At 46.3% G+C, this 22600-nt stretch overlaps 1 long non-coding RNA gene across 2 annotated transcripts in view; it reads left to right on the top strand.

Moving 5' to 3' along the window:
• The first annotated feature begins 1752 nt into the window (after window positions 1-1752).
• LOC311592247 overlaps window positions 1753-22600 on the top strand; it is a 120233-nt gene continuing 99385 nt past the window's right edge. For both annotated transcript variants that reach the window (XR_014777347.1, XR_014777348.1), the window contains exon 1: window positions 1753-2219. This is a non-coding gene — a long non-coding RNA (uncharacterized lncRNA). The remainder of the gene's footprint in view (window positions 2220-22600) is intronic.

Genomic DNA, 22600 nt, shown 5'->3' with positions numbered 1-22600 from the left:
GGAGGGAAATAGGGTGAAAGTGGGAGTGAAGGAGGAATGGGAGGATACAAGGGATGGGATAACAATTGAGATATAATATGAATATTATCAATAAAAAGGAAAGTATGTGTGTAAGTCTTAGCTATTGGTTTTTATAATTTTTCATAATTGTACTTACTGTATATTTAAAAATGGCCTTTTTTTATTTAGACAGAAAAGCAGAGATGTTGGGGATGGTCTGGTGTATTTTGATACTAATTACTGCTTGCTGTCTGTGACCCACCTTTTGCTTAATAAAAAGCCATCTCACCTGGGCAGGGCAAAGGAGATAGGTTGGGCTAGGAGAGAGAGAGGAATCCTGGGAAGAAGAAAGGATGGCCAGGAGGAGAAGGAGAGAGACCTGAAGTGAAGAGAGGAAGGCTGCCATGGGTTAGCTGGAGGAGAAGCACATGGCTGGCATGGATGGAGAATCGGCCCAGATGAAGAACATGAGCAAGTGTATGGGATTATGGATGGGAGGTAGCTTGATAGAAGTTATTGGAAGCAGATGGCATGGGATTGAGACAGGGATCCAATGCCTGAGGCCCTACTATGGAAAGTAGGTTAAAAGATTGATGTCTGTCCTGCCCCAGGTATTTCAAAATACAACAAGTGTCTGTGTCTTACTTGATTGCTAGCCGAGCCTACAGATAATACAGATAATTTTTAAAAAACAATAGCCTGCCTCCTCCCCTCAAGAAATTTCAGCATCAGATGACCAGATAATAAAAAATCTCTCTTTTACAATGACTACTGTAGGCCAGCCTGTTAGGTACTTATCTTGTAGTAGTTTGTTCATTGATGAGAGTAAATATAATTGAAACCAAGAGAAGGAAGAAGACAAAAGGCCAGAGGAGGCCAGAAAGACGGGGGCGTGGGGTGAGGGTGGGATAGAACTCAGAAACTCACTTATGGCCTGCTGAAGTATTTGGGGTCTTTCCTATAGCAATGGAGCCTGGAGGTGAGGTATCATGAAGAGTTCCCCGTTATTTGTCTTTATAATACCAGGTAGCCTTTTGCCTTAGACGATTTTGCTGGAGTCCGGAGCAAGAAGTTGCTGGAGGTGAAAAGGTGAGCTGTGGGTTGAGGACAGGGCCAGAATTAATGTAGGGATGTGAAATATGCAAATAAATCAGAGAAACACAGTCACAAATGATGTACCTAGTTGCAAATGTAGCACACCCAGGTTTCGGTTCCTTTATCATGCGTTATCACGCTTATGACCTGGGGCAGATGCCCAGCTTCTCTGAGTTGGTGTTCTCTCGTCATTAACCCTTCCCTCACCGCAGCTTGGCATGAGGTTGAAGTGAGGCAGGCTGCATAAAGCAGCTGGCTCTCCTTTGCTTATCATTCCTGTTTACGCTGGGTAGGCTTGGGAGACGGGCCTGAGTGTGGACCTCCTTGAACTAGGTCATTGGGTATGATGGGCAGACAGCAGCGGAAGTTAGGACCAAGCAACAGGAAACTGCCAGAGAGACCCAGCAGTGGGTGAAATGCCTCTTGAGCTGTGCCCTTCTGAAAGGTTCACCAACTCAGGCCTCTCAACCAGTTCAAATAGTGCTCTGAGTGCGTTTGCCTAGTGGGGCCTGCTGATCCGCACTCTTTACTTCAAACCTGGTACAGAGGCCAGACAGGGAACCCACGGCTTTGCTTGGCAGGTGCGACTACCTAGCGCTACGGAGGCCGTAACCAGATGCTTCCTTTCTTGCTTGCTTGCTTTTCATGCTTCACAGCTCTCCTTTAGTGACATGTAGCCTGCCGTTTGGGAAGTCGCTTTGCTAATTTCCAGTTCCATGTGATAGATGGTTGAGACCCACGACCTCTGCAGCTCCTTGCTACCCCCGTGATGCTGCTGAGACGGAGAGTCAAGCTGGGTCCTGCAGCTGCTTCTGAGCCATCCTGGCCCACTTGCCGCCTCCGACGTTCATCTCCTCCTTCTCAGAGCTTGCCATTTGTCAGCCAGCGTGGAGATGCTGCCAGCCCTGGGAGACTGTGCGTTTGACCTACTGCCTCAGTCATGTTCAGGGTGGAGACACTGACAGTCTCAGACACGGGGCCGCAGTGCAGATGCTCTATGCCTGATCTGACGGTGATCAATCATGGCACTGACAGATGGAAGGGTGCAACGGTGACTAAAGAGCCCCAGGCTACAGAACAACCTGAAGAACTCTTTCTCGATCCTCAGCTGCAATTTGTAGAAAGTAAGAGTCATCTAAATTCATTTATTTCGCAAACATTTGCCCAGAGCTTATTGCCTCTGTGCGTATGTGCATGTGTGTGTGTGTGTGTGTGTGTGTGTGTGTGTGTGTGTGTCCGTCCACAGGACACCTGTGGCTGGTGTTAAGGTGATCCCCATCTTACATTTTGAGACAAGTTCAATAAGTAGGCCAGGCTTGCTTGCTGACCCACCATTGAGCTCCCCAGCTCTGCGATTATAATTTTGTGCTGTGCTGCCCAGATTTTTTTTTTTCCACATGGATTCCTGGGAATGGACTCAGGTCCACAGGCTGGCGAGGCAAGTACTTCACCCACTGAGCTATCTCCCTATGACATTTCCATCTTTCCTTGTGTGTGTGTGTGTGTGTGTGTGTGTGTGTGTGTGTGTGTGTGAATGATGATAAATTGGGGGCAGTTTCATCTTATATCTGACAGGCATCAAGGCAGGAAGGAGCTGGACATACAGACAGGAAATAGAGCCCCTGGCCTGGGGGACTGGACAGCATCCGAAATGAAGATAAACACAATGACCAGGGTCTAGATGACATAGATTCTGTTACAGATGCCTGCAGACGAGGGGACTACCAAAGCAAGGATTCCCAGAGAGGCCTCCTAGCTTTTGCCTAAGGAATACAAGTTTTCGAGGCTAATGACCCATGCTGGGGAAACACAGTGTGGTCGCTATCTATTATTCAACTCTGGGTCTAACTGCTGTAATAAGCTCTCTCTTCTCTATCGCTCATCAAGCCCTGCTTTTTGGACTCACCCCTGACTGGTACGCAGTCTCAGGTCACCCCGCGTTTCAGCTGAATACCTTCTGCCATTGGTAACCATGTTAAACAGCACAGAATAGGGCATTTGTGGAGGCCAGCCCCTACACAGGCAGCTCTGGGAGCTCTCTAAGGCAAAGTAGTATTACTTCCCAAATGGTGTCGTCGTATTATCTTCTCATCTCTTGTTCTTGTCCAAGTTCACATGGACCAAATCTCAGAGGCATTGTGGGGATGCTGAAGAGACTGGAAAATGCATGTCAGAAGAGTGTTAAAGACAGACAGGCCTTCTGGGTGGGGAAACGGTCCTTTCTCTTCCTCCTCATTAGCATGGTGACTTCTGGAGCTCTGCTGCCTATGAGGGACACTGGTACCCATTGTAGTGATCTCACAGTGTTGCTAGGAGGATTATAAGAGATGGTACATATGCCATAGCATTTTGCGTGGCACAGCACGTGCTCCTGGTAACAGTAACTTTTGTCAGTTTTGATTGCAATAGAATATACAAAAACACAAACCGTAGTAACCATCCAAGGACACAGTTCTGTGGCCTGGAGTAGCTTTGCGTTGTTGCTGCACCTCTACTACTATTCCTTTCCATTCTCCCACATTGGAACTCAGCGCTTGTCAAACAACTTCTCATCCCCTCTACCTAACACACTGAGACTCCGTAACCCATCACTCTTTCTGTCCCTATGAGTTTACGTGCTCTCATCCCATTGGCATCCGTCATCATCATCACTACCAGTACCACCACCACCACCATCATCACCACCACCATCACCATCACCACCATCACCACCATTTCCAAATTGCTTCTCCAGGGAACAAAGAGACTACTAAGTAGAGATGATGTTCCCAGACTCCTTGCTACTAACGAAAGCCAGTGTATTAATGCGTGTGCCATGATTTTCCTTCATTTTACTCTGGGACTGGGCAACATCTTTGTTTGCATGCAGTGGGTGGAAGGGCAGATGGGGAAGATTAGTCACCATAAGAGGCAGGGAGCACCAGTATGTGTCATGGAGGAGGATGGGCATCGGGGCTGTGCAGCTGAAGTGGTGATTTTATTTTCCTTGGCTTGAAGGTCGAATTTTGGGGCTGAGCCGAGTACAGAGGCCTTGACTCTACTACCCTCTACATGGGTCGTCGCTTTTCCAGGGGCTGGGACAGCTGTCCTGAATTCTCTTGAGTTTTCAGTGGTCACTTTCCTAGAACAAGAACAGTGATACCAGGTTGGCATACTGCCATGACTGTGCTGTGTCAGAAACATAAACAAATACGTTTGTATCTTTCTGAAATGTCGGAATTAATTGAATAGCAGCGAATCCACAAAGTCCTGCAGTTTCAGTGCCAGCAAGTTGCCAGATACCCCTGCTTACTTCAGTCCCCTTGGCTGAGACGAATGGTTTCTTTTATCCCAATCTTAGATACTAATATTAACTTCCAGATTATACATTATACACCACATAGTAAATACATCTCTCTATAGGTATATAAGTAGGTCGCAGAATGACCACAGAGGGTAAAAGAGGCAAGGAGTGTGGTTGTTGTTTTATTTATACAGTATTCTGCCTGCATATACGCCTGCCTGCCACAAGTAGTCACCATGTGGGTGCTGGGAACTGAGTTCAGGACTTTTGGAAGAGCAGCTTGTGCTCTTAACATCTGAGCCATCTCTCCAGTGTGAGGCAAGGAGTTTTAAAGATGCCCAAGAAACCAAGATCTGGGAAACTCATAGAGATGAAAGAGTTTTTATACTGATAAGGCAAGGAACCCAACTTAAGCTGGAGAAACGGCTACTGTGAGAGTTCAGCTGCTGCCGGCCACAGGTGTGAGAGATAAGCTGCAGAGATGAGTCTAGCTACAGACACAGAGAGGCAGGGCTGCCTTCAGACCAAGGAAGGGGCAGAAGGACATCCATCTCAGGTCCAGATGAGACAGACGGACAGCAGTCGAGTGGATCCCATTAACTAACCACAGGGGCAGGACCAAGCCGAAGCCCCTGGTATTGGCAGAAATTCTTGCCTTGATGTAGAAAGCAGGTGTTCAGATGACAGGTTGATGGGGGTGGGTGGTGGGTGGGGTGAGTGGGGGAGGGGGTGCAGGGGTCATGGCCATTGCAATGCTATGTGTCCACCTCTTTGAGGAGTTCGGGTGGAGGAGTTCTTGGTCTCGTGTGTCCCACAAGGTCTTGGGTCTGCTTTTCCCCGATATGACTTTAGTACACCCAACGCATCCAAGTGGTCTGAATGCACATCAATAAATCCATAAGGTGACACCTTTTTCACTCCCAGAAATAAGTCACTTTTCAGTCTGTTCTATATGGGGCATTGTTCACTTGTCTACCTAGGAGTTCAGTCATCCTCTTTCCTCCAAGAGGAGTCCAAAGCGAGTCTCTCAGAGCAAAGCACAGTCAGAGAAAGCAGCATTGTAAACAATACCGAGTACTGTAGAGCAGGGTGTATATTCACTGGCCCAGGCAACATAGCTTGTGGCTTAATCTCTGCTTAAGGCTGTTATTCTGACTCTGGGTCTGTCTGTGGCACCACTGGAACAAAGCCAGCCAGCCAGCCAGGCATGTTGGGGCCTTTCCCCAGGTAGTGCGTATACTCCACTAAGCTGAGTGATTTAAGTATTTATTGCTGCATGACAAATGACCTCCAAAGAAAGCATCGCAGAGCAGGACTTTATTATCATGCGTTTGCTATAGGCCAGGAGTCTGGGAAAGCTTTACCTGGGCGTCTCAGGCTAGGGAGATCGCTGGGAAGCTGTTGGCTAGGGCTGCCGCTGAGATTTCGGGGCTAGACTTGGGCTATTGAGTTTGTTTCTAGAGTCCCTCACTTGGCTGATGGTAGCCTCAAGTCCTCACTGCACAAACCTCTGGGCCGAGCAGCTTGCACCACGGCAGCTGGTCTCCCTCAGACCTCCTTGATGTCTAATCTCAGGACTGACTTCCCACCACCTTAGCTAGGAGCTCTTGAGCACACAGGTTAAGTCAGTGGAAGGAGATTTCACAGGAGCGAATGCCAGGACAAGGGAATAACCACAGTCCAGCTTGGAGGCTGGGTGCCACACCCCATACCCACACCCGGCAAGCCAAGCCTCCAACTTCCTCGCTATAATGCATGCTATTGTTCAGTTCTGGGAAGTAACTGGGGAGGGTGGGGCTCTGCTCTTAGCTATATCCTATGAGGTTGGTGAGGCCTATTCCCCTTTTCTGATTCAGGAAACCGGAGGACAGGTGCTTGATAGCTGATGTTCCCTATTGCTCTTAGAACAAGGGACTTTGCCGGTGACTCCGGACTTTCCTTCATCTCATTAACTTTTCATTTGGAAGTCCGGGTCTTCTGTCTGCAGCCATTAAATTGTTAGCTGTCTCCTGGGCCTGTTCATTCCCAATCAAAGGCAATTCTTAGGAAACTCGGGGCTCTGTGTCCCTGGCCTGCTGCCCTTCTCTGATGGTACTTGGATCCCCTATGCCAGGTCAGGGGAAGGGATGGGTTTTAGTTTAGGAACAAAACTGGTGAATAGTTGACAATGGCTCACGAACAGGGAGAGCTGGGAGGACACAGAGCTAGCCTAGATCCACCCCCATCCGTCCCCCCCCCCATGAGTGCCCCCCCCACCTCCTAAGGTCATTTTCCATCTCTCCTTCCCAGAAACAGCTAATGACTCACATTAATTAATGCGCCATCATCCTTGTCTTTGTGTCCTTGTTTCCCTGAGTTCTCTCTGATCTCTCCCCACCCTTCTCCACCCACTGACTCTACTACTTTCAAGACCAACTGTCAATCACCGTCCTGGTCTTTATCCTTAAGAGTTTTTGGTCCTGAGCCCTTGTGAGGCCCTGTTAGGCTGGAGACATTCTTTCAATAGGTCTGACATGGGCTGAGATTCTCCATCTTTAACGGGCTGGTGTGGGTGCTGTTGATGTGGCCCCACTCTCAATAGACAAGACTCTGGGTCTCGTTTTTCCTTTGGTCCTTACTTAGGTACAGGCAGGAGTCAGCTTTGTGCTTTCTTCAGACCTGATTTGCTTCAGAATTTGCTGGTCTTTGTGACGTGTGTGTGTGTGTGTGTGTGTGTGTGTGTGTGTGTGTACATGTATGAACATGCATGCTCTGTTTTCTGTTTCCTCCTATCTCTGTCTCCCAAGCTTTGATGTTATTGGTACATCACCACGCCCAGTTTTTATGTGGGTGTTGGGGAAGGAAACTGTACCTCACCAGCTGTGCCATCTTTCCAGCTCTTCATTGACAGTTTGCTAGGAGAACGTGTAGGTCACCTCAGGAAGTGACTACAATTCAAGGGTATATTATTCCTAGTTGAGCAGTATTCCAGAAAAAAAATAAACTGTGTTTAGCTTGTTAGTGTCCTCTTATTTAACACTTTGGGAGAAAGAGGGATATGCAATTAGTTCTTTTTGAACTTTGAAGAACCCATAACAAGACACTCAGCATCAAGGACAAAGTATGTGGGGCCTGAAGCTGCACTGGGATTCTGAAGAGACTTTTTTTTTTTTTTTTTTTTTAAACAGAGGAAGGGGCTTTTTCTGACTGAACTCTTTCCATTTGGGGAGAAAAAGGGAGAAAGAAAAAAAAAATTAAATCACGTTTGTTTTCCTCAGGAAAGCAAGTATGGTCCACAGCTACCCAAACCCAGACTTTCTTCACCTCTGGGTCTTTAGAGGAAAGACCTGGGGACTTGGCGCCTGGGTGGCTGTAGGTTGTGGGTAGACCTTTTTTTTTTTTTTTTTTTTTTAAACAAAGCAAGTGAGAGCATTAATTGAGCTCTGATCTTCCCTGTGGGTTTGCATGCCAACCTCTGACACCCGTTCAGCAAAACAACATCCCCTTTCACCCACTTTCTTTGTTTTGCAGCTGTTTGGTGCGTGCTCTGTGTGCACGTGAGCGACTCCTGATGATTCTGTTTGCTTACACCATTTCTTCCTCAGCACCAAGAAAGAATAGAGGCTCTCCAGGAGGTGTGGAAGTGGGAGCAGCAGGGGATGTGAGAGTGTCATTTGCGGAAGGGACACCAAGGTGATCCAGAGATTATGACCTAGTGTCAGATGGTCCCGGTCATATACAAAGACCCTTTCTTTTATGGGAACTAAAGAGGGACACATGGCTTGCTTGAGGCAAGCTAATGGTGACTAAATTATAAAGGGAAAACAGGCATATGTATATGTACATATCTATATCTGTATATCTGCACACACACACACACACACACACACACACACACACACACACACACACACCAGCAATCTCAGTTAAAATCCAGGCTTTAAGGTTGAAGGGCACCTTGACAATCACACACCCAGATGCTTAGACTCTGGCCTCTTGTGGCCTCACACACTGACCATGTGGCCAATATGGACCTCATAGGACATTGGGGAGATCACTACTGTCATAACAAATGGGGTTGGTTTCTTTGATGCTTTCTATAGGGGGGGGGCAGGATTTTAAACTAGCACAACACCCTTCTTTTGAATGTGTCGTGTGAACATGTATGTGCTGATGTACTTGTGTGCGTGTGGGGGAGTGTGTAACAGCTGAGGTCAACCTCTAGTGTATTTTAGAAGTTTTCTACCTTTATTTTTGATACTGGGTCTTTCTTGGCCTGAGGCTTGCTGAATAAGAGAGTCTCTAAGATCTGCCTGGCTCTGCCTCCCTAACCAAGGGATTACAAGCACCTGCTGTGATGCCTAGTTTTTAAATGTGGGTTCTGGGAATTGAACTCAGGTCTCCATGCTTGCATGACAAATGCTTTGCCAGCTAAGTTGTTTTTTCAGCCCCGGTAATATAGATTCTAATTAGAACTATACAGAGTTAATACAATTTCATTAAAAAGGTATTTTTTTGGAGTAAAATTCATTTACTCTTTGATCAGTTTGTTGTAGAATTCCTAGAAACTTAATTTCTATAAAGAATGTGATTTTTCCTAAAGAAAACTATTGGAGATTAAATATCTGATCCGTAAGGCAAACATAGGAAGACACTTATTTGAGGTATAGGATAAAAGTCTAAGAAAGATAGATATAAATTTAGTTTTCAGTGAATGAAATAATACTTTAAATGTCATAGGAGCTTATCACTTTAAAAAACTAATAAGAAATATGCTGATAAGGCCAGATGTGGTGGCACACACCTTTAGTCCCAGCACTCGGGAGGCAGAGGCAGGTGGATCTCTGCGAGTTTGAGGCCAGCCTGGTCTACAAAGTGAGTCCAGGACAGCCAAGACTACACAGAGAAACCCTGTCTTGAAAAACCAAAAATAAATAAATAAATAAATAAAAATAAAAATAAAATTTAAAATGCTGATAAATATAAGAGTATTTTTGTAATGTATTTATTTTAGGTATCCATATATTATAAGGTATTATTCAATGAGGCATACAAATATATTTTTAAATAGATTATTTATTTATTTACTTACTTATTTATTTATTTTGGCTGTCCTGGACTCACTTTGTAGACCAGGCTGGCTTTGAACTCACAGAGATCTGCCTGCCTCTGCCTCCCTGAGTGCTGGGATTACAGGGATGCACCATTGCACCTGGCTCACAATTAACTTTTAAAGTAATACCACCAATGACCAAAGCACTCAAGATGACAATAGAATATTCCTTATGTAGTAGAGAATATTTTTGCCAGAGATGGTGAGGATCATCCTTTCTTTAATCTCTCGTGTAAAACAAGGATATATGCTTTGTTTCCCTGTCTGTGTGAGAAACACATAGCCAAAATACCATTTTCCTCATACTTTTCTTCCAGCCAAGATCCTACCAAACCTTGCCTTCATGCCAAGACTAGCATCCTCTGGCTGACAGTGTGACCCCACGTACCCCGACTCCATTTTCCCTCTGAGTGTCCTAATGTTGATAACACTGCACTCGAGCCAGGCATCTTTCATGTCTCTAGCCCTCTTGGTCCTCTTGTCCTTGCCTTCTTTTCTGACTCAGTAGCCTCATCTTTGCTGTGTTTTATTTCCCAAGGCTACAACATCTTTTTCTCTTTTTCTAAACTCACAGCTGCTCTTTCTCCACACCGGCACTTCCATGTTGTGCCCTTCTGTGCCCCGCTCCAGTGTATACCACAGCAGTCCATTGTGCTTCCGTGGGTTCCAGCCTCAGAGCTGACTGCCTGAGGCAAACTGAGGGTCTGGTTTCCAGAGATGATAGAACAGACAGACGCACGGTGAAAGGAGGAGCAAGAGAGAGATGGTGGGGGCTTTCAGACCTGCCGTAGCTTCCTGTTGGACTGAGGGCTGCTTTTAAGTGGGAAGAACTAATACCTCCTGGAACAGCGTAAGAGAGGAGGACTTTGTCTGGTTCATGGTTTCACAGTGACTTTAGTCCATCTCATGGCAGCAGGGCCATGGCGCATTTGTTTGTTCACAACCTTGCAAAGAAACAGAGAAAGAGCCGGGCGTGGTGGCGCACGCCTTTAATCCCAGCACTTGGGAGGCAGAGGCAGGCGAATCACTGTGAGTTCGAGGCCAGCCTGGTCTACAAAGTGAGTCTAGGACAGCCAAGGCTACACAGAGAAACCTTGTCTCAAAAAACAAAACAAAAAAACAAAAAAAAAAAAAAAAAAAAAAGAAAAAAGAAAAAAAAGAAAGAAACAGAGAACAAACTGGGATGATGCTGGAGGGCCATCCCTAGCGTACCATTTCTGCCAGCAGGCCACACCCTCTAATGGGGCCACAGTCTTCAAATAGCACCATGAACCAGGGGCCACACTCAAGACATGGGTCTGTGGTGGACACGCAGATGCAACCCACAACAGACCTTATGGAGTCTGCCTGGGCTGGAGACAGACTTTGGCTACTGAACTGGGGCATTCTCGTTAAGCAGGTTCTGAGTGTGAGGGTAAGGCCAGAAGCTCTCTTGGGTCATTTTGAATAACTCTGCTTCATTCAATGTTACCAGCAGTACATGTGGATTCAGTCATTTTGGCTTATCACCAGCAGAAATTCAAAATGGAAGCCACTTAGGCAAAAAGAAAACAAAAACAAGAAACAAACCCTCAGGTGGACCAACGAGCAACTGAGTAACCAACCAGACTGCAAGACTGCAACATGGCTTCAACTTGGCCTCAAGAAAAACTGGGTGTGCAGAGATGGATGCTGCCAGTCTTTTTCTCCATCACTGATCTCTGCTTGGCTTCTGCGCGCTTATCTTCTCCCAACTGCAGACAGCCTTCCTCCACATGGATCCTGAAGTTTGCATCTTCCAAACCCTATCCCCTGAAAGATACTGAGTCTTATTCAAGTTGGGAGGTTTCTGAAGAAGGGTTCTGCTTGTTCCTGAGTCAGGTGCCTAACAGTCTCTATTCAGGCAGAGGGAGGCAATTCAAATAGTGGGAGACTGGGCCACAAAATCCATGCTATGTGAATAGGGTAGTGAGAGGTTCCTAGCAGGAGGAGATTCTAGGCAAACAACCCCCTGGGGACCCAATAGCACTGCAGAAGTGGCATGGGAGAGGTGCTCACTCTGGGCATATCCACCCTAGTGTTTGGAAGCAGAATGACCCACAATGGAGAATACAACCCTTTCTATGCCACAACATGGAGTCTTTACTGCTGGGAGCTCTGAGGAGGGAGCTGATAATTGCTGACCTAGCCTATAACGCAGAAAACTGGCGGGCGAGCTAAGCCTGCTACCTCCAGCTCTAGGCAGACACCAGACAACCTCGGCATTACTCTGTTCTGCCGAGAAATGCTTATGACTTGAACTCTGTGTCTTTGGCCTCAAGGGTTTGCTGAGTCACCTCATTTCCCAGAGGGAGAACAGCAAGGTCACCAGGGCCGGCAGGTCAGCCAGCAACCTAAAGCTGTAGCTGGAAGGTTTCTGGGAGAAGGGGAAGAAAAAGAGTGTGACATCACGCACCGGTTCTTTGGGAGGAAGGTGTGAACTCATCTATAGAGGCCAGAGGCTTGGTGGGCAGTGTTAGCCTAAAACACTCAGCTCTGGAGAGATCTTTCCCAGCGGCCCTGATGTCAGTAAAGTGTACTAAACTGGAGCAGGGAGGGAGGGAGCTGGGTAAGATGAAACAGAGCACACGGAGGGAGGGAAGGTGATGGCCCAGGGCCTACCAAACTAGTCCCCTAGCTGGGCGGTGCTGGCGCACGCCTTTAATCCCAGCACTTGGGAGGCAGAGGCAGGTGGATCTCTGTAAGTTCGAGGCCAGCCTAGTCTACAAACTGAGTCCAGGACAGAGAAGCCCAGGACAGAGAAAACAAACAAACAAACAAACTAACTAAAAAACCCACAGCCCCTGTTCCAGTTTTGCTTGCTTGCCCTCCCTTCTGCAAGCGGCTTTGAGTTTTCCCATCTGCTTGCCGCTGCCTTTGTTACCAGTAGCTTGCATTTCATTTCGGATTTCTGCCCATCCCCTTGCCTTTAGTATCATTGGCTGGTCTCTCTGGGGATCCACTGGGCTTTCTTTTGAGCAGTTTCTTTTTGTTACCAGCCAGAGAGTGAACCAACCAAGCGATGCCAAGCAGTCTGAGCTCCATATCCCTTCCTGGCACCTGGCTCCAAATTCAACAGGTCAGCCCCCGCTGGGGCGGAGCTGTTTTTCTCCACTTATCCCAGACAGAGCTCTGTAGGTCTTAGTGTAGACTGTGTTAGCAGGGCCTGTTTACTCCCTGTACAGGATCTGACTCATCTTCCAACCTGTAGCATCAGGCAGAGATTCTGTTGCCAAGGCAGCTCACACACACTTGTCCTATGGTTGGGGGAGCACTCACTCCCATGACTGGCTTGTGGAGCACTCACTCACTCACATGCCTGGCTGGGGCCTGAACCAGGCTTTCTTCTGTATCTCCTTTGGACCCAGATGGAGCCTCACTACATTCTTCCTTGTCCTTTTCTGCTGTGTTTTCCTTTTTTTCCCCTGCCAGACTGAGAAAAAAGGGAGTAGGGGTGGGGATGGGGCACAGAGACAGGCAGAAACACACACACACACACACACACACACACACACACACACAAAATCTAAAATCAGACTATTTTTTTGCTTGCTTGCTTGCTTGTTTATTTGTGTTGTTGATCTTCTGAGGTATGCTGCACCCCAAAGCTCAGGCTAGCCTGGGACTCACTGAGTAGCCCAGGCTGGCCTCACACTCATGGCAATCTCCAGCCTCATCCTTCTGAGTTCTAGGAGTTCAAAGCTGAACCGTCATCACGTCTAGCTATCTGCTCCGAAGTCCTGGCACCTCATGTCCTCTAACGGTGTGGCTGTAGCAATTATTTTTACTGTTCTGTGTCTCTCTTCCTTATCCATTAAGGGGGAAACACTAACAGGACTGTCCTCCTGAGGCTGATATGTGTACCCTGTTGTGCTGTGAGCATGTTCTAGAAGAACATTCTAGAAGTACTTGCTCTTGTTATTGGTCTCTATTTTCATACTGACTCCAGGAAGGGTCTTTGACCCTGTTCCGTGTTCCTGGCCCAAACTCTGACTCACAGGCGTCAGTTTTATTATGGCCCCTCCAGTCAAAGTTTTGCCAACGTATACTTTTAATTGGTAGCTCTGAACTATACCCCAGGAACTTCCAGTCTTGTTCCTTGGAAAATGTTATTATACCCTTATCTACTTCCGGGTCTTTCTTTAACCTGAACTGAAACATTTCCCTTTTGATGGTCAGTTGGTGTGGCTGTAAAGGAATAAGGTGTGTATGTGTGTGCGCACGCGCGTGTGTGTGTGTGTGTGTGTGTGTGTGTGTTTGAGACAAGGGCTCTCTACATAGCCCTGGCTGTCCTAGAGCTCGCTGTGCAGCCAAGGCTGGCCTCAAATTCACCTCAGAGATATGCCTGTTTCTGCCTCCCGAGTGCTGGGATTAAAAGCATGCACCACCATGCCTGCCCAACTAGGCCTTTCTTTAATAAGGTCTAGTTTGCTAGACAAAGAGTTGTCAAACTTTCTTTGTAACGGCCAGATGCTAAATAACTTATGCTTCTCACCCTCCTGTGGATGCTGTTTCTGCCTTCCTCTATCTCCTCCTCATCTTCTTCCTCCTCTTCACTCTTTTAGAATCCTTTAAGAGGAGGGATAGCAAGTTACCAAGAAGAGACTCGATATCCTAAGAGCATATATAGGGGGAGGAAGTCTCCCTCAATCACAGACATAGGGGAGGGAAGAATGGGAGGAAACAGGGGAAGGGCTAACAATCGAGATGTAATATGAATAAATTAATAAAAAAAAAGAAAAATTCAAAAAAAAAATGAAAAACTAAAAGAGACATGGTAAGTATGAGAGGGATACACTAGGAAGAAGGTTTCCAGATGAGTGGGAAAGGTGTAAAGGAACAGAGTGGGGATGACTGTGGTTTAAAAAATTTTTTACACAAGTATGAAAGTGCCAAAGAAATTAAGAATAATTTTAAAAATATGAAAAACCATCCTTGGCTTGATGGATTTATTAAGATGACTGCAAGATCTGTTTGGCACTCAGGCTGTAACCCGTTGGACTCCTGTAAAAACCAGTAAACTCCACCGGGGCAGGAGGAATTCTATGTTGTCATCTGTGGTCTAGCTGCCAGCCCAGCGCATGATAGATAGGAGTGATGGGTCCCTGGCTTAGAGTTTGAATGACAGATGCCTGTGTAAACTCTACTGTGAGCAGAAGGTCCCTAGGGCTTTGTAAGTTTATCTTTTGTTCCATCTTCGGTTAGCCCAGGGAATAGGCTTCTCTCCATGGTTTGCCTTGGCCTGAGTACTTGCTTGCACTTTCTGCCCCATCTCTCAGCTAAGAACAGATTCTTCCCATAGCTGTAGTTTTACAATCAAGTCAGCCAGAGGTGTGCTGGTAAATATTTAACAGCCAGATGCTTGGGCAACTTAGCAAATGGTCCTTGATTTATAACCATTTCCAGTTCCCATGGTGCGAATACTTTTGCCGTGGCCTGTCTCAAACTATAAACCTGAAACTTGGGAAGAGGCAGGCACACATAATCAGACCTTCCCAGGTGTAGCAGAGCCCTAAAACTATCCCATCTGGCTTACTCACTCCCACATCCCTAAGGACTGCTGACCTCCGAGGAGAAAACATGAAAGAAATCCTACTTCCCACCACCCCTGCCTCAGGACAGGGTGCTTCTCTGTGGTGGGGTGGGTGGGTGTCATTATCTTCCTCTCTCAGACTTCCTGGACATTGGCCTTTGCTTGCTTTGATCCTCAAGCCCCGGCTCTCGTCTGATCCAACAGGCTCCCTGGACTTCTTGCAGAACAGACAGCCATAAACTTCCTGACCCACCTAGATTTCTGGCTCTTAGATATTTTTGAGCTCAGAGAATAGACACGCTGCCTCCCGCAGGGGCTTCTGTTTTTCAGGGTGTGGCTTGCTTGGCTAGGCTCCTCTGCTTCTCTCAGCATGCCTCTCTGGACGGACGATCCTGCTTGTTGGGAACTTATTTCCTGCCTCAGATTCTCTTTCACTCTTCTTTGCTCCTGTCTAACGGCACTGCTGTTCTAAACCTGTACATGACATCCACTTTCTCTGAGTCCCACCGTGTGTCAGCCTGTGCCTAGACACTGGGGATACATCAGTGAATGAAACAGAAAAGATTCTATGCCCCCGAGGGAAACTCTAAACCGTGCAGAAAGTAAACAGGCACTATATTACGTAGGAAGAGTAAATGACGGAAACAGTGAGCAGGGACGGGTGGGTTGACCCTACTGATCAGAGGACATGGTTGTGACAAGCAGTCTTCCTGAGAAAGAACCCTGGGGCGAGGCTTTCTAACATCCCGTGGCCCTGTACTTCAAGTCATAGCCTCCACATCTATATTCAGTAGCTACATGACATCAGCACTTGGTGTACAGATTCGCAGCTTGACCTCAGCTCATGAACTTCCTTAATGTCATGATGCTCACAGAGAGTCCGTTTCCAGTAAGAGTGGCCAAAATTGCTGTGGCCCTGTCCCTGGTTGTTGGAGTGGAAAATAGGAGTTGAATCTTGGCTTTATGGCCAATTGCAGCAGCTACAGAGGCCCATGGTTTACCTCCACTAGATAATAAGTCTTGGAGGCAGAGACTGGTCAGTTGTATTCCCTGATATAGTCTATGGCCTATGTCTCACACAGCACACAGCACACAGCACACAGCACACAGCACATGGCAGGTAACATGTTAGTACAGTACTTGCTAAATCGGCGAGCTCAAAGCTATGCCTTTGGTTTTCTTATTAATTCCATTATTGTAGGAACATTACATAGTCTTTCAAGTGTTCAGTTCCTCATGTGTAAAACTGGCATGTTAATCATGATAATAGTAGTACTTGCTTCTAGAATTGCTGTGTGGTAAAATCACAATAACTCATAATGCATACAGAGCCCTCGGCGCAGTGCCTAGAATACGTCATGTGCTCCCTCAATTTTTGTTAGCAGTGGTCATGAGGGTCAATCACGTGTCCTTCAGCTTAAAGAAAGCCTGCCTTTCTTCCTTCTCCCCCTCCTTCCCTCCTTCCCCTCTCCCTCCTTCCCTCTACCCCATCTCTCTCCTCTCCCTCCCTTCTTCTCTATCCCCTCCCTCCCTCCTTCCCTCCCTCCCTCCTTCCCTCCCTCCCTTCCTTCCTTCCTTCCTTTTATTTGGTCTTTCATTAAGGTATGTGTGTATGTATGTGTGTTGCTGTGTGTACACAAGTTTATAAGTGTGTTTGTGTGTGTGTGTAGGTCAGAGAACAACCTTGAGCATCATCCTCACAAATGCCATCTATTTCCTTTGAGACAGGATCTTTTGCTGGACAATTAGGCTGAGCTGGTTGGCGAGCAAGGCCTGGCATCCCAAGTGTCTCTGCATCCTCAGCGTTGGCATTACAAGTGTGCGTCATCCCTGTTGGCATTATTATGTGGGCCCTGGGTATTGGACTCAGGTCCTTGTGCTTGTGAGACAAGCAGGTTACCAACTGAGCCGTGTTCTGAGCCCACTATAATGGAACAGGTCCCTGTTTTCTTAGTAACTTAGTCCTACCAACCAAGCCCATTGTATGGTGATGTCTGAGGGCCTGAATGGGAATGTGTGGGTGGTAGAGGGCAGGCAGAGTGGGGCTTGAAGGGATCTGGGCCAGTAGAGTGAGTTCAGGTATAAGGCCAGAAAGCGTTTCTAGGGTACCACAGCTAGGGCAGAGGCAATTGGGTTAAGAGCCAGGTTTGAGAAGTGGCAGTGAGTGCCCACATGATAATGTGATGCAAGTGGCAAATGCAACATTAGCCACGACTGAGAACATTTCTGTTACTAGGTATCACTGATGGGTGCATGTCTCATGTTGAGCCTGCTTCTCTCTCATCTTCAAATCCATGTTTCCTCCATGTTAGCATGGAGTGCTTCTCAGCTGAGACTCTCCTCTATAGGAAGAGCAAGCTGTTTCTTTTCTCTCCTGAGTGCTGAGCCAAGGCGAGCATCTTCTGGAATGCTCGCCTCTTTGAAAGTCAGTTTTTGTCTTGACGTCACAGCCTGGGCTCGAGCAAAATGGTCCTCATCGTGAATTCCCAGAATTCTTTGGAGCTGAATCCCTTTCTTCTTTGATTGCCTTCCATCTGGCCTCCTTTGTTTGGCTTCCACGAAGTGTTCAGTATGGCTAAGAAACCCCTGCTTTTCTCATGTCACGTTCTAACACATTGGGATATAACCGTCATTTTTGTCGTTCATGGTGAGTGTAGACTGGTCCTTTAACACTGCAACACAGAAGGCAGCACTCTGATCAAACAAGTCCAGGGGCTGGAAACTTCTCTCTATCATGTCCCTGGATGGAAGCAGATGTTTTATGAAGTCAGCGCCATCAAGATAGTTGCTAGCATTTATTTTGGACTCGCTGCACGTCCATTCTGGTGACAAGGGAGACAGCATGGCTGTGCAGAAAAGATAATGACCCTCATCAGCATCTCTGATTATTTCACGAGAATTGGCTCATCCAAATGGCTTTCTTTTTCCAAAGGGTAAGAATGCTTAAGGCTTTTGAGACACAGAGCCATGTTGCTTTCCAAAAAGGCTGTCCCACCCACTGCAATCCACTGTGCCAGTTTTTTTTAATGCCTGGACACACACACACACACACACACACACACACACACACACACACACACACACATATGATCTGTTTTCAATTAATGAGTAGGTTGATATAAATATTTGTTGGCTATCATAATATTTAGTATCCTCTTTAAAGTGGATTTGAAGTACTACTAACTAGTTTTTGTTGTTTACTTTTGCCATTTATTTTTAAATCTCTCTCTCTCCCTCCCTTCCCCTCTCTCTCTCTCTCTCTCTCTCTCTCTCTCTCTCTCTCTCTCTCTCGTGTGTGTGTGTGTGTGTGTGTGTGTGTGTGTGTGTGTGTGTGTGTGTGTTTCTAAGATGGAGTCTCATGTAGCCAGGTTTGGCTTTGTACTTGCTGTGTTGTTAAATATCAATACCGTAAAATGTATATTTTCTATGTATACTTTTGTGATTTGAGGCATATAAATAGGGCTGCTTACCTACAAACACAATCAGAATAAAAATGGCCATCTTTTTTCCATAAACTCCCATATGCTACCTCTGTTGTAGTCAGACCCTCTGCCAGTGACAGCCCATGCAAACTGTTGACTTATCCTGGGTCCATATAGGTTTTTGTTCCAAGAAAAATATGTCTTTAACAGAGCAAACAAAATTTAAAATAAAACTTAATGTTTGTCTTTAATGTGCTTTTGTTGTATTAAAAATTCCTTGCATAATCCAGTCACAAATCTTTTCTCCTATGTTTTTCTTATCTAGAAGCTTTTCAATTTTACTTTTTGCCTTTGAGTATATAAGACATTTTATTAAGTTTTGTATAAGGAGTAAAAATCCTAGGTCAATGCTCACTTTTAACAATGTGCATGTCCATTTGCCAGAAACTCTGCTTTTTTTTCCCTCTATAATTGCCTTTGCACCCTTGTCAAAACCAGTTGGCTATGTGTGGAGATCTGTTCTGTTCCTCTCTATTCTGTGTACTATACCCAGTGTTACATGGTACTGATTTTATTTTTGCCTATGAAAACATGGCAAATGGAGTCATACAGTATATAAAATTAGAGCCTATCTCTTTTCACTCAGAATGAATGCCTTTGAGAATCTCTCATGTTGTGCATTTCACTTTTTGGCTCATTTTTATTGTTCAGTATTGCCTTGTGGTATAGTTCATTTAAGCCGTCATTAAACATCAACTCAAAGTTGGTTTGGACATCTTTTTCTTACTTTTCTTACTTTTTTCAGAATAGGCTTGTAAACATTTGTGAGACTCACTCTTTTGATAATGTTTAGATGTCCATAAATCTACAGATCAGTTTAGGGGGGATTGTTATATTCTTAATATTACATCTTCCAATATATGAACATGGTCTAGTCAGTCATTTACTTAGCTCTTTCATCAACATCCAAGAGACTTTAGCCTAAACCCGAGCCTTTCATGGTTTAGAACTATCCACTGTATTGTTTCTTCTTACATTTTAGTTTCAAGTTAATCACTGGTAGTACAAAAATAAAACAAAGCAAAACCAACCAAACAAACAAAAACCAGTGGACCCTTTGGCTACTGGCCTGATTCATGTTTTTTTTCCTCTTGGAAATTGAAGCTGTCTTCTCTGTCAGGATGTCCTGGCTGTCCACGTGGAGACAGAAGGCCATGCGACAGAAAGCTGATGTGTCCTAGCTGAGAGATGGTACCAATTGCCATATGTTTGAATGAAGCCACATTCGTGTTCTAGCCCAAACTGAGCTCTCAACTAAGTGCAGCCACCTGAGTGAGCCCAGCTGCCATTGTAGGAAGCAGAAGATCTGCCTCTACAAGCCCAGAGAAGCCGCAAATTATAAAATAACGCACCTATGTTATTTCAAGCTGTTGAGTTTTGGAGGTGATTCGCCATCAAGGAGACAATGGTATACAGCCAGACAGCTGCTCACTAGGCCAGCTCTTGGCTCCATGCCCATAAGTGCTAAGCTCTGACGTTTCTTCCAGAGTCCCCCCTACATGCTAGTGAGACCCAGGCCTTGTGTCCTCAGGGCTAACATCTGCCAGCAGTGTGCAGTCCTTTCACCCCAACTTCCTCCACAGTGGTGTGAATCTCATAGCTTGCCTCTCATGGTGAATCTGTGCTTGCGGTGGTGTGTGCTGCCTCCTTGCTGTGAGCTGGTTGCTCACTTGTCTTGGAACTGCTCGTCTGCCTGGCGCCTGGGCCTCGGGCACAGCACTCTTTGTCTCCCTGATTGAAAACCCCAGGAAGGACCATTTGTAGTGCCCTCCTGACACCCTGAAATGAGATTCTGTCTTCTGTTGGGCCCACTTTGCACGGTTACAGAAAGGCTGATATTCCTCTGGCCTAAGTCCAATAGAGTTCCTGAACTTGGCAGCTGTTTAAATCTGGCCTAGAATCTGTGGGGAAATTTGGTTTTACCCATTTGATAAATAACCTCAAACTCCAGGGTTTTACATCAATTAGTTTTAAAAAATGTTTTTATTAGCTGTGAAATCTGGGACACCTTTCTGCACTTCACTTTTCTCTCCAGTAAAAGAGGCGCAACACTGCATCAGGTGGCACATGGGCAGTGCTGAGCAACCTACCAGGCACATGGCAACTGCTTAAGAGTAGCGACTGCAGTGTTGACCTTAGAGATAGATAATGCCTTTAGTGGTGTTTTAATTCACAACTTCCATGTTCTAGTGATGGAGAGTGAAGCCCAGATATGCTGAGCGACTTGCCCCAAATCACACACCACATTACTAGCTGAATCAGGACTAAATGATTAATCTTCCAACCTCTTAATCTTAGGCTTTTCCCTCAGCAACATAATTGCTGCATTTAGAAAGTACTGGACACAAAGAGGAAAAGATATATATGTGTGTATGTGTCTACATGTGTGTGTGTGTGTGTGTGTACATGTGTGTGTGTCTGTGTATATGTGTGTGAGTGTGTATCTGGTCCCATGCCATTTCCATAATAATCTTATACCTTGTCATCTCCCATAAATAGGTGAAGATATCGGGATTCAGAGAAGTTAAATTCTGTCACAATTCCCTCAACTACAGACTTTGGCCTGTCCAAATCCCTGACCAGCCTATGCTCCAGCGCATGCCCCTCCATCATGGCATGCTTTCCCTGGGGCAGGCCTGAGAGGCTGAGAAGCAGAAGAAAGAAGCATTTCTGTAAGGCCTGTCACCTCCTGGGCTGTGTTCCCCTTCGTCCTCCAAGGCATTGGCTATTGTGCAAGCAGGAACCTTTCATCCCTCTTTCCACACGATCCTTTTAGCTGAAACCAAGAGGCCAGAGCTTAACTGGAATTCTGCAGAACTGGCACTGAGGGGCCTGGCGGGGGCTTTGGGCAGTCACCCTAAACGTGATGTGCACAGAGAGTGAGGCGGATGACCGTTAGCTCCCTGCTCGACAGTGCCCAGTCTGGCCTCCTGATCTAAACTGAGCTCCTAATCATTTTCCTGGCATTTGCTCAATAGATTTAATTTTCTAGTAATAAAAACTCATTCATTGTAGGAGGGGAAAAAAATACCCGGTCTCCCCCTTCCCCCACTTTTGTGAGCTCTTTGCCACCACCTGTCCTTTCTCCCCCACCCCCCTTGTGTTTGTGCTTGGGGCAAAGCCAGGTTGTTTTGTGCACACTGTCAATTTTGGAGGCCCTAAGTGAACAGAGAAATGCGTTCACACTGACAGTGCCTCTTTGCTCATCACTGGCAGCTTCCTGTCTCATGCACTGAGAGCGCTAATCCCACAGGCTTGACCCGCATCTGTAGGTGGTGGCGTGGGAAGCCTGAAGAAAGTGAGTCACCTATGTCTCCTACCTAAGCACCTTCTGATGGCAGATATCTGGTTACCTCATAACCTCTGCACAGCGGGTCCACCGTGCCTAAGCAGAATTAAGTGCATACTCGTGTGTGTGTGTGTGTGTGTGCGTGTGTGTGTGTGTGTGTGTGTGTGGTGTGTATGCATGCAGATGTGTCTGCCCGTGTGTGCATGAGAAGGGCAAAGACTGAAGCGCCCTCCTTTGAGTATCTTCCTCTATTGCACAGCACCTCATTCATTCATTCATTCATTCATTCGCTTCTTTATTTTTAAGACAGGGTTTCTTACTGAACCTTGAGCTCATTGATTGACTGGATGGCTGGCCTGAGAACCCTCAGGATTAGCTAGTCTTTCGCCCCCACCATGCCCTGAATACACAGATGTGGGCTGCTCTACCTGACTTTTTATGTGGTTGCGGGGAATCCAAATTCATACTTGTGTGGCAAGCACCTTTCCCAGGCAGCCGTCTCCCCAGTGTGCTCAGACCCTCCCATAACCCTCTTTCCTTTCTGTTGGGGGGTGGGGAGGGGAGAAAATATAACATGAGAAGAATAAAACTGGACCTCACCAGGCTCTTCACCCCTGCAGCCAAGAATAACAAACTGACTTTGCATATATATATGCATTTCTGAGGCCCTTGCAGGTCTTACTTCCCTTCCAAGGCCCTGCTGTCTGACAACTCCCACCGGGCACAGCGCATTATTTACACAGAGCTTGCCTCTGAAACAGATCAAACACTTTCACCCTTCTGAGACTTTGCACTATCTGTTGTTCCC

The sequence above is a fragment of the Acomys minous genome (assembly GCF_964271855.1).
Source record: "Acomys minous genome assembly, chromosome: 1".
NCBI classification, from domain to species: domain Eukaryota; kingdom Metazoa; phylum Chordata; class Mammalia; order Rodentia; family Muridae; genus Acomys; species Acomys minous.
Note: the sequence above shows the minus strand (reverse complement) of the source record. Positions and strands in the feature narration are given on the sequence as shown.